Source organism: Fukomys damarensis, unplaced genomic scaffold (genome assembly GCF_012274545.1).
Source record: "Fukomys damarensis isolate Sample0158 unplaced genomic scaffold, DMR_v1.0_HiC HiC_scaffold_1, whole genome shotgun sequence".
Taxonomy (NCBI): domain Eukaryota; kingdom Metazoa; phylum Chordata; class Mammalia; order Rodentia; family Bathyergidae; genus Fukomys; species Fukomys damarensis.
The window spans coordinates 27,356,719-27,374,679 of NW_022900913.1; positions in this window are offsets into that span (position 1 = coordinate 27,356,719).

The following is a 17,961-nucleotide window of genomic DNA, read 5'->3' on the forward strand; positions in this document are numbered from 1 at the left end:
CACACACACACACACACACACACACATATATGCTGTATATTATGATTACACTCATTGTGGAGAGTTGGTGGTACATCTTAGAGTAGGTGTAGGAATGCCATTTTTTAAAATTTTCAAATTTCTCAAGAAGTGATAATTTTGAAAATACAAATTAATTCCAGAAAATAAAATGTAAAAAGCACTGACACAATCCTCACTTTTTTTCTTTTATTGAGTTTATTGGTCCATTTTAGGATACAGTACAATTACATTCATTACTGGGATCTTGTACCTTTACATGACAGGTCTTGGTTCTCATTTTTTCCCCTTGTCCCTGCCTTCCCTTCACCCCCTCCTCCCCTCCACATTTACAAACACTTTATTTCCATTTTTTTATTTTGTCATATTTTTTTCTTTTCCCTTATTACCTTTCTCCTACCCTTCCCATATGCACACCCATGTTTATAGGGGCACAGTTTGTAATAGCTAAATCTTGGAAACAGCCCATTTGCCCATCAGTTGGAAATTGGATAAAGAAGATGTGGTTTTTCTATAAAATGGAATACTACTCAGCCATAAATAATGAGAAATTAGATTCATTCATAGGAAAATGGATACATATTGAGGATATACTTCTAAGTGAAATAAATAAATCACACGTGTAAATACAGAATAGGTTCTCTGGTGTGAAAAGCTATAATAGTACATAAGATCCTAATGAGATAATTGACCAAGTGAAATAGGAAGAAAAGGGCTAAAAGTGTACAATCCTCACTTTTTAAAAAATTCATTGTTACTGGTACATTTTAGATATATAATATGACACTCATCATTGGGAATTTACATGATATATGTGATAGATCTTGGTTCTTATTTTTTCCCCATTTCCCTGCTCTCCCTTCAACCCCTCTGTTCAGTCCTACTTACAAAGGCTTTTTTTCTTTTTCTCATATGTTTTCTTTCCCTTCTTTTCTTCCCTACCCTTTCCAATTTCCATTCCCCTTCCTCTTTGGACCTATTCTTTCTATTTCACATTATCTCTTACACATTTTTATCTTTGTTTACACTTTCAGTTTTTCACATTAGAGAAACTATTTTATATTTAGACTTGTATGTCTTATTTATTTCACTGAAGAGTATGACCTCAATGTCATCCATTTAGCTATAAATGCCTCATCTGTAATTCTTTATGGCTGAGTAGTACTCCATTTTATAAAAAAAAAATATTCTTTGTTCAGTCATTAGTTGATGAGCAAATGTGTGAAAATATTTTTACCAGCTGTCCCTCAGACAAAGGTCTACTTTCTAGAATATATAAATTAAATAAATCAGACCTTCCAAATTTAAAGACCTATCCAAAAATGAGCATTTGAAATGATATTTCTCAGATGAAGAAGTAGGAATATCAAATAAACATATGAAAAAATATTCAGCGCCACTGGTCATCCAAGAGAGGCAAATGAAAACAATGTTGAGATTTCACTTCATTCCAGAAATAATGGTTGCTATCAATAAATCAACCAAAAACAAATGCTGGTGGGGTTGTGGGAAAAAGGGAACCCTTCTCCACTCTTGGTTGGAGTGCAGACTGATGCATTCACTATGGAAATCAGTAGGGAGATTTCCCAGAAAGCTAGGATTATAGGTTCCATTTGACCAAGCTATTACCCTGCTGAGTATCTTCCCAAAACAATCATACCACAGCAATTTATGTGGATCCTCATGGTTTTGAAAAGTGAGATACAATGCATAAAAATAGCTATCAAATTGCACACATTTCTAAATGCATACTTTTCCTTCCTGTACCTACCTTGATGCTTATGAGTTAAATAGTTCATGGGATCAGTTCATTATGAACTTTATGCCCAGCACTGAACTGTAACATTCTCCTACAGAATCTCAGTGCTGTAGTTCTGGCATGTTTGAACATGCATGAACAGTAGGTGTGTGGAAAATGTGAGTCCCTTCTGCCGGAAATTTAACTGGGAAACTCTTTTCCAGCCCCAAAAGTCTTCACTGATCTACTTTCCACTCCGAGCATGACAGTGTCGTACAGATGGGTACAGAAGGAAGTGAGGAGGATGAAATGTAAGGACGGTGTTGTTTCAATTGTTACTAAAATGCTCTCTCCTTGAGAGAAAATTGGATTTTGTTTAATTTATTCTGAGCCCTAAGACTAGGACTTTGTAATAACTTAGGGGTAGCTGGAGTTGAAATTCTGTTATTTTTATTATTGTTGTTATTTTGTTTTTGGTACCAGAGATCCAACTCAGGACCTTGCACTTGCGAGGTAGGCGGCAGAACCACTGAGCTAAATCCCCAGTCCAAAATTCAGTTATTTTTAAATGTTTTGTTTTTCAAAAAGTTGAGTAATTTTTAAAATGACAGTATGAAAAACAGAAAAACACTAGTTACCTGTAGCATGAAATCTTTCCCTCATAAACTATTTGTAGAAAAGCACTTAAAACAAGAGAATGTCCTCAGACTTAAGAGTTTTAGCATTTAACTCAAGAGCTCTGCCCTTACATTTAAGTGTTTGCATCTGTTTGTGGTAGGAAATGAGTTGGAAAGTGTAGGGCAGAAGACTAAAGTTTTGTTATTTTGTGAGAATTAAATTCTGCAAGGAATCTGTGGAGACTTTTCCTGTAATACCATTTCACCTTTCTAATGTGACCTGTTCTTCTGTCTTCACTCTCCAATCTCCATGTGACAAAGAGTTGGAGGGAAGGAAGAGAGAGATCTGGTTCAGTTCTTTAGAGGCTCCCCACACACAGCCCGAGTTCACTTCAAATTTAGTTTTACCCAGGAGTTTAGGTTTACATATCTGAAATGGACATGGGGCAGGTGATTCTTACTCTCTCTATAAACACTTTACAGTTTTTAGAATTGAAATGATTTTGTCCTACATTAAATTTCTATACCTTAACTGGAAACAAATTTGGCTTGAGCCTCATGCATTGCTTTTTAATATTCCTCAGGAGATCATTTGATGAAATAGAGCAAGTTGAAGGAAAAAGCCCACTTCCCTTGGATTTCAGTCCCTGGAGTTCTTCAACTTCAGGAAAACTCAGAAAATTTAATTGTGTGTCAAGACTTGGTATAAAGACTTCAGTAATTATTTTGCTATTCTTTTGCACTATCCCAAGTAATCCATGTTTTTGTAAAATGGTGCCTCAGCCTAGACAACTCTATGCCTCCATCAGACTCAGTTCGGTCCATTCATTGAGCAAAAGGTGTATCCAACGTTGTGTCAGGCAATGACAATACAACGTTGTCTGAGATACAGTCTTTTCCTTTGAAAATACTGTGGAGCTCAATCTGTTTGGTGGTACTAGTAATTAAACTTCTTAACTACCCAAGTCTGTGAAATATTCCCAAGTAACCCACACCCCAAATCTCATTTTTAAAAATAATTGTTATTTTTGTCTGATTTTCTTCCTTTTTTACCAGGGTCTTAAAATGTCAGAAGTTAAAGTCATAAAAGCTCATCTAAGATATGTTTCAAATTCTGCACAAACAGAATGAATGAAATTCCTCTCATTCACACTCATAACACTATACTCTGATAGAGCATGGCATGGGTGTTCACCCTAGTGAATTATTTCTCTCTGGTTCCTCAGTATACAGCTTTCTGAAGGAGGGAAGTCTTAGCCATCACTGGGTGTCCAGCACCTACAGCATTTCCTGGTATATTTTAAAGTTCATAAATGTTTGTTGAGTTATTTGATAAACAATGAAAGGAAAAGAAAGCTCCAGTTATTTCTCCTTTAAATAGCTCATGGTCATGCTGATATTGAAAATATGATATTCATAAAGTTCAGCTCTCTGTGCTTTTACTCATCTCCCAGGAGTTCTGTGTTGCTTTATCCATATGAAAAATGAAAAAGTGCTTTAGAATTAGCATCTCACCAAACTCACCTTATGCGTGGGTGTTTTTTGTTTGTTTGTTTGTGTTTTTTTAGCCTTGAATAATGATGACAGATTGGGACAGCTGAGACAAAATGGATATACTACTAACATAAACTCATGGAGCATCACAATACCACCCATTCCTAGTTTCTGGCTCTAAAATACACCTAGAATATGTAGGATCATACTCCATGGCTCTCCATATGTTGGCTGCATGACTTGGGGAATGGCAATCATTTTGAGTCCCATTTTTTTCAATTTGCCAAATGGCATAACAACAGTGACCTCCTGGAGAGGTTGTGAATAGTGTGAAAAGGTAAACTGAGGCAGATTTTTTATATTTTAAAGAGTTTACTCTATTTGAGCAACCAGTGATTCATGAATGTGGCATCTACAGACCGAGAAGTTCAGCATTTTATGGAGGTGACTCATGAGGAAAAATTGCATAAAATGTTGACAGAAACAAGTTAAAGAGAATCTAGAAGTTTCCTCTTACAAAGGATGTGTTCCGAGACCCCCACTGAATGCTTGAAACTACAGATCATTCCAAACCCTATATTCACTATGTTTTTTCCTATACATGCACATGTGTGGTAATCTTTAATATATAGTAAGAGATTAACAACAACTAACAATAAAAAAGGAATATATGACAACACACTGTAATAAAACGTGTGAATATGGTCTCTTTCTCACAATATCTTCTTTCGCTATTCTTAACTATTCTTTTTGTGTTGATGTGAGATTATATGATTTCTACATAATAAAATGAAAGGTGGTGAATCATATAAGCATTGTGACCCCAGTGTAAGATTTTGTTTTTTTAATTTAGTCCAAACTTTTATGTTTTCTCTCACAGGAGGCATTTTAAAGATTATCTTTAGCCTCTCCTAATACCTAATGTTTTGTGTTTGGGGTCATTATTCAGTAAAATAAAGGTTACTTGAACACAAGCATTGTAACAGTTCACCTGATAAGCAAGATAGCTACTAAGTGAGTAACAGGCAGGTAATGCACACAGCACAGAAACACTGGGGAAAAAGGGATGATTCATTTCTCAAGCACGATACACCCGAATGGTACAAAATTTCATCATGCTACTACTCCCAGTGATGGTCAGTTTAAAACAAATTTCTGAAATTTCCCATTTAGTACTTTAGAATATGGTTGACCATAGACAAAACAAAATGTAGAAAGCAAAACTGAGAATGAAACAGCTAAGTTAATGTGGGCAGTCTTTAGATAGAGGTTAGTTGGAGGTTTCTGATTGTTTACTTGTCATTTTTCTATGCTATGTCCATTTTGTCTGAGTTGGGTTCAAATTTGCTTACACAAGAACATAAAATATAGGAATCATCTCATCCTAGTGGTCTCCTAGTTAAGGTTTTTCAACAGTAGAAAAGAGTATTTATAAAATGCTTACAACACAGTCCTGTACATAGTAAGTGATCATTTAAATTAGCTTGCTATAAAAGGTTTTCTAAAAAAGCTGTTTACATTTGTTTAAAAATTGTTCATTTTGCCATTACCAAGTGTCAAAAGGAACACTTTCTTCATTTATATACAAGAATGATTACTAACTGCAAGTCTCTGTAGCTCAGTTGCAGATAATTGAAAGGAAATATAATTCTAAAGTTCTGTATGTTGCTTAGGTGGCAAAGGAATGGGAGACATTTCAGTGGATATTTGGTCCTTACATCTTGAGTCCACCACATGATTTCATAGAGAATAGAAGTTTCCTAAACCTGAGTAATTGATATTATTACTAGCAAGCAAACTCCCTTTGCTGCTCCCAAAAGTTCAGATGAGCTAATTTTTCATAGGTATTTTTCTCTGACCTATGTTCTGCCTATATTTTCAAAGTATAACAACACAATTCATGTTGGATTAAGCCAAACAGCAGCAGAAAAATCTATTTATCCTTAAAGTGATTTCTCCAAATAACTTTAGTGGTATTATCCAGTAAAATATTGAGTCTTTCTTAATTTAATATATAAGTATCTGACAGTATTGGTAAATATCACAAGTATCTAGATTTAAAAGCTATCTAAAATTTGTAGATATATAACACAAAATTGGCAATGAAGTTCACATATACCATCAACAAAAAAGAATGTTTTTGCTTGCTATAAAAATTTCAGCTTTTATTTTTGATGCTACTGAATTTTGTGGAAAACAATTGCTGGTTACTTTGTCACATTTCTCATTGAGTTCAATGTATTGTCATCTAATTTTGAAAGGAAAGTCTAGAAATCATCATAATTTTGACAACAATATTAAATAACCCACTACTGTAAGGAATATTGTTTATAGTAGAAAATTTCAATTACCATTAGTCTGTTGCTACTCTAGGTTCTTCCTTCCATTGACAACTTTATTCCAAAATAAATCTTTGTATAGGAGAAATTTTTAAATGTACTTTTAAAAATATCAACTTTTGGGGGATTTACAACAAATAAACCTATCGCTCATTTGATATGGAGATATATATTCTTTATTCTTATTTAAATCTGTTGAGTCTGCTCTGGAGCAGAGTTTCCCAAAGCACTTCTCTTCCTCCCCAACATAATGCAGGATTCTTTTGGATAGCTTTTATTGCCTAACTTTCAGATTTTTGGATTGCTAAATGGTAAAGAGTTTTCTCCTTTATATTTTTTACAAAAGCCTAGAATTTAATTTGCCTTGATATATTATTTGCTGTTTTTTTCATTACACTGAAATGATATCCCTCTCTGATATTTGATATGATGAATATGATTTTAATTTCATTTGCTGTTTGTTAGTTTTTGAAAATGCACCGCTGCTTGCAATTCTCTTCATAGTATTTTTAATGGACCGTGACAGTTATTGAAAAAGAAATGTACTGACTCATACAGTGAGCAAGTAGCAGAGTATAAAAGATTTCCAGTTAGAACAGAACATACACATTTCTGCAAATTAGAGACTTGGTTATCTCTCTTGTCTCCAACAAGTTGGAAATAATTGTAACTACTATGTACTTCCTGCTAAACATATAAATTCAGGGGTTGTCTTGGGTTCAAGGGTGATATTTTTCTAAAGGATTTTAATATAGTCAAAACCATGACTGTTATTTCTAAGACATTAATGCTATATTTATAGTCTGTCTGAGGGTTAGAATAATACTGAGGGTTAGAAGTTAATGTCAGAGAGCTTCTACAAAATCTCACCACCACCACCCTCATTTTTTGAAAAGGTAGGGTTAACTCTGTTGCTCCGGTTTTTCTTGGTACTCCTGCTTTAGCTTCCTTTGTAGCTGTGACTATAGGCATACACCATTGAACTTGACATCTTTCCCTTTTAATAGAAGTAGAACTATTTTAAATAATGCAATTCATTTCTGAAATGGGTGTCATATTAATTTTCCATTGATGCTCTAACAAAATACCACAAATTCAGTGATATCAGTGATATCAAAAGCACACAAATTGATTCTTTTAGTTATGTAGAAGTCTGACACCAGTCTTTCTGGACTAGAATCAGCATAAGATGACTGTGGTCCTTTCCAGAAGCTTAAGGGAGAATGCATTCCCTTCCTTTTCCCAGCTTCTAAGGGATGCCTACCTTCTTTACTGATAGTCTCTCCTTTTTATTAAAACCCAGCAATATTAGGCCTCTCTAATCATCCTACCATAGTCAAATCTCCCTCTTACCACATTTACTTCTGATTAGATGTTCTCTACTTTTTTCTCTCTTCAGCTTTAATTGAGTTTATTGGTACATTTTAGGTATACAGTACAGTTACATTCATTGTTGGGATCTTGTACCTCTACATGACAAGTCTTGGTTCTCATTTTTTCCCCTTACTCCTGCCCTCCCTTCAGCCCCTCCTCCCCTCCCCATCTACAAACACTTTATTTTCATCTTTTCATTATCTCACATTTTTTTCTTTTCCCTTATTACCCTTCCCCTACCCATCCCACCTTCCCTACACCTTTAGCTCCTTTCTTCCCATTTCTAAATGTCAGTAATCTTATTAGGATCTTATGTATTATTGCAGATTATTCACCCCAGGGAAACTATTCAGTATTTATACATGTGTGACTTATTTATTTCACTTAGGAGTATATCTTCAATATGTATCCATTTTCCTAAGAATGAATCTATTTTCTCGTTCTTTATGGCTGAGTAATATTCCATTTTATAGAAAAACCACATCTTCTTTATCCAGTTTCCAACGGATGGGAAAATGGGCTGTTTCCAAGATTTAGCTATTACAAACTGTGCCAGTATAAACATGGGTGCGCATACTTCTCTGTGATATGATTCTTTTAGTTCTTTTGGAAAGATACCCAGCAGAGGGATGGCTGGGTCAAATGGAACCTCCAGTCCAAGCTCTTTGAGGTAAGGAGATATTCTCTGCTTTTAAAAAGCCAGGTAATTAGATTTGATCTACCAGGAATCCTGGACAATCTTCGATTAAATTGCTAAATACTACAGCTTTCTTTCTACTGAAAAATAGAAGAACAGAACTGCATAGTAAAACTCAGGTTAACATAGTTACTACAAGGTGTGATCAAAAAGTAAGGTTAATGTTTAAATTTTTAAAATATTGTTATAGGGAAAGTACACATTGCCATTAATCCCTGTCAAAATACTTCCCCTCACTTTGAACTTATTTCACCATTATTACCACCATTGGTAACAGTTCTGGATGTCTCCTTCTATGAGTATATTTAGTTGTGCTTTTGTGGCTGCTTTGATATCCTAAATCCATTCAAAACATTTAATTTTCATGGTCATTTTGACATTAGGTTACACAGTTGCAGATTTGGTGAAAAGTGGATAAGGACACACCATATTTTCCCCAGGATGCCTTTTCATTAATGGCATTTGGCATAAGCATTCACTGCAGTTTTTACTATACCTCATAAAGACATGAGTGAAAGAGGAATTCTAGAACTGTTTTTGGAAAGTGTTAACAGCAGTGCAACTCATAGTACCTAAATTTTTTTTTTTTTTTTGGTTTTTTGAGGCAGGGTCTCACTATGTAGTTGAGACTGCCCTGGAACTCACTATGTAGCCCAGGCTGGTCTCGAACTCACAGCGATCCTCTGGCCTCAGCCTCCCGAGTGCTGGGATTAAAATCATGTGCCACCATGCCTGGCTCTTCTTATTTGGGGGGGTAAAATTGAGGGAGGAGATTTTTTTTTTGATACCAGTGATTGAACTTGGGCCCTTGTTCTTGCAAGGCAGGCAGCAGAACCACTGAGCCAAATCCCTGGCCTTAGTACCTAAAGATTTGAAGTGGCCTATATGTCCATAGACAAACAAATGAATAAAGAAAAGTGGCATTTAAACATGATGGAGTATTACTTTGCTATAAAGAAAGATAAAATTATCTTTATAGGACAATGGGTGTACCTTAAAATTCTATGTTAAGTGAAATAAATCAAACATCTAAGATTAAATATCACACCCTTTGGGGCAGGGATTTAGCTCAGTGGTTTCTCCACGTGCCTTGCAAGCACAATGTCCTAAGTACAAAAAAAAAAAATCACACCATTTCTCTTATATGAGAATTTAAAGATCTAAAAATAAAAATAAAAATATATATCATAGGAAACAAAGAGATAGATTTTTTTAAATATGGGAAGAGCACCAAAAGATGGAAGGAGGAAGTACAGAGGAAAGGGAAAGAGGAAGTAAAAAGAATTAAGATGTATTGGGTACATGTACTAACTCTCCATGATAAATATAATTACTATGTACTGCAAATATGTACTAATAAATATTTTTAAAATTTAGAAAAGAAATTATCAAAAATTATGTGATGTGTTCAACAAAAGGGGGACTATTTTAAGGGTAATCAATAGCAATGTGTCTTTTACTGTAATAATTTTTTAAACATTCATCATATATTTTGATCTTCCTAGGCACTCTAAGCACTTTAGTGGCATACAAGCAGATAATAAAAGTAGAGAGATGGTAACTCAAAGCAAGAATTGAAAGGAAATTCTAGAGCACTAATCACATTAACTGAAAAAACAAAAACATGCAGGTGTGGGATCTGTGAGTGGATGAAAGATCAATGGGCACTGAAATATAAAGATAAAAAATACAAAACAAACAAAAATATAAGAATAGAAAGTTCAAAAACAGTGAGTCAATTTCTGCTTTTTTCTGGAGAAAAAGGAATACTTCAAGAACATTCCAAAATTAATAAGAGACCCCAAAACATAGATCTAGGATTCTCAGGTAGTATTATCTACATTAGACCTCTAACCTCCTGGCTGTACTGGTACCTGGATTCACACCACAGAAGCAAAAGAGGGTCATAAAGGCCATTGTCCTGAGCACTTTCCTTGATTTTTATTTAATTCACACAGTTAAAGGAGATAGATTAACAAAAACCACAAATTGTCATTTTCAAAGCTGTGCTTCATATTTTTGTGCTGCTGATTGTATCACATGGGCTAAGATACTGCGACTGATCTAATCATTTGTCCTTCATGGTATAATGAAAAAGAGATTGCCTTAAAGTCATTAGAGACTCAAATCCTAAAAACAAGCTATTAGAGGAAGGATGAGGTATTAACCTATGTATCAAGTAAAGGACAATACTAAAAACAAAAATAGATATTGGAAGACTTTCAAACAAGGCTCAAGCACAAACATAAACTTCCAGCCTACCAAGGGCAAATTCTAGGAGAAGTGAGATGGAAAAGTCTGATAATCAACCACCTGGACACTCTGAACTGATAGCAAAGGAAGGAACAAAACAGATGAATGAGATTCTACAAAAATGCAAAACAAATATAATTTCCCAGATGATTACACAGATGGAGAGAAGAATGAATGATATGATTAGAGACTCTAGAACAGATAAAAAATGCATGAGCTCAGGACCATGATAGAAGCCATGAGTGTCCAGCATAGGAAATAAATGGAAACTATGAATGCCCAACATAGGAAAGAAATGGAATCCAGATTCAAATGGGAACAGATTCAAACAGATATCCAGATATCCAGAAGATTAAAAACTCTACTGAAAGCTTACATAACAGATTGAGCCAAACTGAAGATAGGATATCAGATATGGAAGATAGAATGGAGGTCAGTGACCATGAAAAGAAGAACCTCTTCAAAATGGTAAGGGAACATGAGAAATCAATCCAACAGCTCCTGGATGATACAAAGAAGAATAATATAAGACTGATAGGAGTCCATGAAAAAGAAGGAGAAAGTAAAAATGGCATTAAAAAACTTTTCACAGAATTAATGACAGAAAACTTCCCAAACAGAGCAAAAGAATTTGAAATACAGATAAGTGAGTCATATAGGTCTCCAACTAGCCACGGTAAAAAAATCTATACATAGACATATAATAATCAAGATTCTGGAAACCCAGCAGAAGAACAAAATACTACAAGCAGAAGAGAAAAGAAACAAATCAAATGCAAAGGAAAGCCCATCAGAATCACAGCAGGCTTTTCAACATAAACCCTCAGGTCAAGGAGAGCTTAGTGTGCGGTACATCATCAAGCCCTAAAAGAAAACAACCTCCAACCTAGACTAATGTATCTTGCAAAACTGTCTTTCAAAATTGATGGGGAAATAAGATACTTCCATGACAAAGAACACCTGAGAAACTTCATGAATACCAAACTAGCACTCCAAATAATTCTAAATTATATCCTAGAAAAAGACAATGAAGGTCACAACTCTATGAGGCCCAACAGCACAAACCCAGTAGGCAAGGCAATAAATTAAAGGGAGAGGGGGAAAAATTAAAAAGAGCCAACAACAGGACAATAACATAACAATAATAAGTTAATACATATCAGTTATAACCACCAATGTTAATGGCCTCAAGTCATCATTTAAATGAAATAGACTGGCAGAATGGATTAAGAAGCAAAATCCAACAATATGCTGTATACAAGAAATACACCTAGTTCAAAAAGAAACTCATATACTGAAAGTAAAAGAATGGAAAACAGTTCTCTCTGCAAAAAGAACTTGAAAAAAAGCAGGAGTAGCTATTTATTTGCAGATAAAGTAAATTTCAAACCAAAGCTAATTAACAGAGAGACAAACAAGGTTACTACATCCTTAAAATGGGAACAATCCAAAAGGAAGAGATGATAACCATAAATATATATGCACCAAATACTAATGCCCCCAACTATGCAAAAACACATTAAGGGACATGAAAACCAAATAAGCACTAATACAATTGTGGGAGATCTAAATATCCCACTGTCATAAATAGACAGGTCATCCAGACAAAAAAATAAACAACAAAATACTAGAACTGAACCAAGCACTTGAAAAAATGAACTTAACAAACATCTACAGAGTGTTCCATCCCACAAAACCAGAATAAACATTATTTTCAGATGCACATGGGCCTTTTTCCAAAATAGACCAGATACTAGCTCATAGAACAGATTTAAATGAATACAAAGGAGTTAAATTTATCCCATGTGTATTATCAGACCACAGTGCAATTAAACTGGAGATCAACAGCCTAAAAAACTGCAAGAAATTCACAAACACATGGAAATTGAATAAAACTCTCCTGAACAACCAATGGGTCACAGAGGAAATTAAAGAATAAATTAGACAGGTTTTACAAATAAATGATAGTGCCAGTACAATATACAGGAATTTATGGGACAAATTGAAAGCAGTTCTATGAAGGAAATTTATAGCAGTGACTGCCCACACGAGGAAAACAGAGTGAGCTTAAATAAACAACCTAAGGCTTAACCTTAAGCTTCTAGAAAAAGAAAAGCAAGACAATCCCAAACTTGTACAAGGTAGGAAATTATAAAGATCAGAGCAGAATTTAATGCAATGGAGTCTAAGAGAATGATACACTATTCAATAAAATGAAGAGTTGGTTTTTAGAAAGAGTAAAATGGATAAATCCTTAGCCAACCTTGTAAAAAAAAAAGGAAATAAAAGTCTGAAATCCATGTAGTTAGGATTGAAAAAGGTGAAGTCACAAGAGATTCAGCAGAAATCCCTCAGATCAATACCTACTTTGAAAACTTGTACTCCAATAAAATGGAAAACACAGAAGAAATGGACAGATTTCTAGATACATATGCATTACCAAAGTTGAATGAAGAAGACATAAAAATTCTAAACACTCCAAATACAATCAGTGAAATTGAAAATGTAATTAAAAATTTACCAATAAAGAAAAGTTTGGGACCTGATGGATTCACTGCTGAATTCTACAAAACATTTAGAGAAGAACTACTGACACCACTCTTTAAACTTTTCAATGAAATATAAAAGGAAGCAATACTTTCAAATTTATTCCTGAAAACAAGTATTATTATAATTCCAAAACAGGGAAAGACCCAGCCAATAAAGGGAACTATAGGCCAATCTCCCTAATGAACATAGATGCAAAAATCCTCAAAAAGATACTGGCAAACAGAATACAAAAGATCATAAAGAAGATCATACACCCTGACCAAGTTGGGTTTATCCCAGGGATGCAAGGATGGTTCAACATATGTAAATGTAATACACCAATAAATGTAATACACTATATTAACAGAGTCAAAGACAAAAATCATATGATCATCTCTATAGATGCAGAAAAAGCATTTAATAAAATTCAACACCCATTTGTGAAGAAAACCTTGCAGAAAATTGGAATAGATGGTCTTTATCTCAACTTGATAAAGGCTATCTATGAAAAACTAACAGCCAACATCATACTAAATGGCCAAAAACTGAAAACCTTTATGCTAAAATTAGGAACATGACAAGGATTCCACCATCACCACTCCTGTTCAATATAGTTTTGGAAACATTAGCCACAGCAACTAGACAAGAGAATGAAATAAATGGAATAAAGATAGGAAAGGAAAAAGTTAAAATGCCATTATTTACTGATGATACAATTCTCTACATAGCCGACTCCCAAAAACACCATGAAAAGACTTCCAGATTTAATTGGCAGATTCAGTAGAGTAGCTGGATACAAGGTAAACACTAAAAAATCAATAGCCCTCTTGTACACAAATAACAGTCTCACAGAGAGAAATCAGGGAAACAATTCCTTTCATAATAGAATCCAGAAAAATGAAATATCTATGAATCAATTTAATGAAGGAGACTAAAGACCTCTACATTGAGAACTACAACACTCTGAAAAAAGAAACCAAAGAGGATATGAGATATTGGAAAGACATCCCTTCTTCCTGGATAGTAACAACCAATATAGTGAAAAAGGCCATACTTCCAAAACTGCCATACAGATTCAATGCAATCCTAATTGAAATCCCATCAGTATATTTCACAAAACTTGAGAAAATTATCCAAAAATTCATTTGGAACCATAAGAGACCTAGAAAAGCAAAAGCCTTTCCAGGCAACAAAGATGTGGCAGGGGGTAACAGAATCCCTAACTTGGGACTAACTACAAAGCCACTGTGATAAAAACAGCATGGTCATGGCAAAGAAACAGACCTGAGAATCAGTAGAATAGATTAGATGATGCACAAGCAACTCCAGATATACTCAGCTACCTCATATTTGGCAAAGGAGCCAACCATCCTCAGTGGAGGAAAGATAGACTCTTTAATAAATGTTGTTGAAAAAACTGGATTTTAATTTGCCAAAAATTAAAGCTACACCTCTGTTTTTCACCATATATTTAAGTAAAATCAAAGTGCATGAAAGATCTAAATATTAAAACAGAAACACTAAACTTGTTGGAAGATAAGCTAGGTAGCACTCTTGAAGTCATTGGTATAGGAAAAGACTTTATGAACAAATGGTCAGTAGCATGGGAACTAGCAGAAAGAATCAACATCTGGGATCTCATCTTATTAAAAAGCTTCTTCACTGCAAGAGAAACCACCAATAGAGCTAAGAGACAACCTAAAATGTGGGAAAAAATTTAACAGCTGGTCCTCAGACAAAGATCTACTGTCTAGAATATATGAAGAACTCAAAAAAAATCAGGCCTCCCAAATATAAAGATCCAACATTTTCAGGTGAAAATGGGCACCTGAAATGCGCAGACATTTCTCAGATAAAGAAGTAAAAGTAGCAAATATATGAAAAAAAATGTTCAACATCACTGGTCATTTGAAAGATGCAGATGAAAACAACACTGTGATTCCACTTCACCCAGGAAGAATGGTGATATTAAGAAATCAACTGACATCAAAGACTAGCAGCATTGTGGCAGAAAGGAACCCTTGTTCTTTGTTGGTAGGACTGCAGCCTGGTGCAACCACTGTGGAAATCAATATAGATGTACCTCTAACAACTAGCATTGGAAGTACCATTTGACCCAGCTATTTCCCTGCTGGGTATCTTCCAAAAAGAGTTAAAAAGTATCATACCACAGTGCTATATGCTCACCTATGTTCATAGTGGCACAGTTTGTAGTAGCTAAAACTTGAAAACTGCCCATTTGCCCATTAACTGGAGACTGGATAAAGATGTGGTTTTTTATAAAATGGAGTATTATTCAGCCATAAGGAATGAGAAACTAGAGACATTTATAGCTAAATGGATGCACATTGAAGACATGCTCTTAAGTGAAATGAATAGGATACACATGTATAAATACCTTACAATTTATCTGTTGTGATAAACCTAAGGTGTAAATAAGGGTCAAAATGTATAATTGATATTTTTTTATTAGGAAGAAAAGGTCCAAAGGTATTGGGAAGAAAAACAGAAAAAAATGGTAACAAAGTCTTTGTAAGTAGGGAAGGTTGGATGGGGGAAGGGAGCTTAGGGGAATGCAGAAAATATAAGAACCAAGATTTGCCATGTAAAGGTACAAGATACCAATGATGAATGTAACTGTATTGCATATCTAAAATGTTCCAATAAAGATTCAGTTTATTATAAAATATTATCTAGATTGAGTTAATATTACCACACACACTCAGGAAAATCACATTTTAGCTTCAGAAAATCAAAGACAAAAAAATTTTGAAAGTAGCTAGGAAAAGAGATGAAACACTGTGTCTCTAGAAGAAAAATACCAAGAATTACACAGTCTGTTCATCAGAAATCAGAAAAAAAAAGCTTCACAAAAAAGACCATACATGCAAAATAGAGTGCTAAATAAAATCCATGTGCTTAGGATTCTGTAGCTAGCAAATTGTGCCCCTAACATGAGAAATATTTTTTTCTTACACAATCCAAAGAAAATTCATCTCTAGGAAACCTGCTCTGCAAGAAATATTAAAAGAAATACTTCAGCAATGATGAAAATTATATAAATCTGAAAATTGGATCTACTTAAGGAAAGGGAGAGTGTAAGGAGAGAAATGAAGATAAAATGAAATTTTAAGTTTTTATTTATAAATGTCATTTTAATAATATGCAAAAATTGGAGCATATTAAAATAGCCAGGGTGATTTTTCTTAATACATGTAAAAGATCTTTGTTTGAAGTAATAATAGTAACAAGGTATTGGAAGAGTAAAGCAAAGCACATGAAGTAGTGAAATGAATAACAGGCATGGACAGAAATGAGGTATTAGGAGTGCTATATAATTATTAGAATAACTAAAATCCCAAACAGTGACAAAACCAATCATAATGAAGATGTTCTGTAAGGGTAACTTTCATCTATGTTGATTGCAATGAAAATGATAAATTCATTTTGGAAGATAGTTCATTAGTTTGTCTTTCAAAGACAGTCTTGCCATAACAGCAATTCCTCTCACAGGTATTTACTCAATTGTTTTTAAAATTTATGTACACAAAACCTTCATGTGAATATTTATAGTGCTTTATTCATACTTGATAAAAATTAATAGTAACCAAGATTCCCCTCACTGATGAAAAAGTAGATAATTTGCAGAACATCTATAATGATAAAACACTATTTAAAGATGAGAAAGAATGAACTACCAAGCCACATCAAGATAAAGATGAATTTTAAATGTAAGAATGAAAAAAGACTGTATTTATGACAATCTGGGAAGGCAAAATCATAGAGTTAATAAATATATCAGTGGTCACTAGAGTTTGAGAAGTGGAGGGAGGTTAACAGCACAGGGGAATATAAAATAGTAAAGACATTTTTATATTATTTTATAATTTATCAAAATCCAGAAAACTTTACAGGAAAAGTGAACATTACAGAACAAAAATAAATAAACTTTTAAGATGTTGGAGAATCCCAGGATAGAATGCAGAATGTGATGGAAAAATAACTGTATTACAAATGTATAAAATAATCTCAGTAAGTTAGGTAAACAGAAAAGATATTGACCAATGTAACTCTGAAAATGAGTGGAATTTTTAAAAGGCAAAATAAAGTGTACACAAGCACTCTACTCTGGTTGGTAGAGTCACTTGTCATGGGTTTATAGCTTTACTAGTCTTAAACCACTATGCATGTATGTTGGAAGTGAATAATAAAATAAATATATTACAGATATGTGGAGACAGGTTTCTCACAGCTGGAGTGAGAGGCTTTGGAAAAGTAAGGAGGAGGGACCTTATATGATCTATTGACCACCCTATTGATTATGTCCAAAGCAGGCTGTGAGCAGTGCAGGCTGTAAAGAGTTAACCCCTCAAATGGCTTATTATGAGAAGTAAGTTGAACCAAAGTCTATGTGCTGAGGTCAGAGTGACTCTTACCCAAATCCCATTGTCAGACTTAAAACCTTCTTTACTAAAAAGGTTAGTTATTAACCACAACTTAAATTTTTTGCTGTGCTGTTCCTAATTCAAGGATCCTTTGTCTCTTCTTTTATAAGCCTTGCCTGAATATATCATAGCAATTTCAAGTAGTCCCTCCATGTAGCCCCTTTACCTTAATCTAACTATGATGTCACCAATAAATACTGACAGCTTTGGTTGTCCAGAGCCTTTGCTTGTTTAAGCCTCTGACTGTTGAAGCACTGGTCATCCCTGCTCCCTGTATCTCTCTCTTTAACTCTGTTTCTATATCTTTCGTCTCACTATACATCATAGCACCAAGCAGGAGATTGGAACCAGTTGCAGGGTTCCTCAGTAATCTATGTAGCAATGAATCAAAGTATGAGATATCAAAATAGCTCATGCTTATCTGAATATAGATATAGATAATTACATAAAAATTATA